Below are 1,522 nucleotides of genomic sequence, written 5' to 3' on the forward strand. Positions count from 1 at the left end.
AAAATTAACAAGCTAGAGGGTGTCTTTCAGCCCCAGCTAAATACTTATGTTCAGCAATTAATTAGCATTGTCATGTGTACATAGACACACAATCTTTTATTTTGGTCCCTCTGCACTGCTAGGGTGACAATACACCTGGAACTGTGGTCAGACTCCTCAAAAGAGAAATCCTTGGATGACTGACAACAGAGCAGACTCCTATTTCAGTCAGAGTGGAGCAAGAGGAGTGTCAGGAGAAGGAATAAGCAATTGATTCGCAGCTGGGTATAAGGTACCTTCATGTTAGATTAGATTAAAACAGCCTCTGTGCACTTCTCTATGACAGAACTAGGGCTGAGGCAGCTTCAATTTGAGCTTGGGGAAGTGAAATCTGCTCCTGGTCCCTGTCCCTCTCCTTCATAGATCTTAGTGTAGGAGACTGGATATTTTAGGTCATAATACATTACCAAGCAGTTGGAATGGTCATCTCTCTAAACAAATGGCCTCTGTGGTTATAAAATAAATCAAGACAATGGATAGTTTCCATGCCTTAACAATTACATACATAAGGCTAATGCATGCTAGGTATCAGGAAGAGAGCTTTTTGATCTAAGTACCAGTGCTAACTGTTGGCCATCTTATCTACCAGAAGAATGACATCTTACTGCTACAGTTACACTAGTAGAAATATTAAGATGAAGTTTACCAATTACTGGGTGAAGTAGAGGCAAGAAGGATGAGATTATCTATTGACTACTGGATGGTCTGGGAACACTGAATGCCTTTATAGTATATACTTAGTTCATCCGAGTATATGAATAAGGATTCTGGGTATTTCGATATTTATCACGTGAAACTAAGGGATACTTTATACATCAGTCTATGGCACTTGGCTGGCAACATAAGCAGCGAAAAGTACACATGAAAAACACTGGCTGCTCCTTAAAAATAAAGTTTTTCTGTAGAGATTAGAATTACCATCATGGTTACATCATAAAATATAATCGTCCATGTTCAATGTTTATAAACATATAAAATTCTGTGATAGAGTATGAGTGTAATACATGGTCCATCATGAGGATATATAAAAATACTCCTATTCTTTTACTCCAGATTTGCACCATAAAGAATGCTGTCTCCTCAGGAGGTAGAAAGCAGAGATAAACAGGAGCATAAGACTACAGTTTTAACCATATCAGAATGTTATTGGTTAATCAGAAGAATGTAATAATTAATCTTGTAATCCTCCTGCAGATTGTGTGAAATAACAACAGCTCATCTTTTCCAGCCTCAACCTGCTATTCTTGATCTGAATTACAAGGAACTGAAGAGTAGATGAATTAATGAGCGACCTTGCTACATTGCTATTTTGCCTTAGTGAAAGATAAATATCTGGCTTGTTATTTAAACTACAACAGAACACTAACTAGACTTAAGCTAAACTGAACAACCTGTGCAAATGTGAACAAGAAAGCCATGGGTATTTTAAAGCTAAAATACTATCTTCAGATTTTCCATAAAAAACACATTAAAATCAACCCAG

The sequence above is a fragment of the Crocodylus porosus genome, unplaced genomic scaffold, assembly GCF_001723895.1.
Source record: "Crocodylus porosus isolate Cpor-Errol unplaced genomic scaffold, CroPor_comp1, whole genome shotgun sequence".
Classification (NCBI taxonomy): Eukaryota; Metazoa; Chordata; order Crocodylia; family Crocodylidae; genus Crocodylus; species Crocodylus porosus.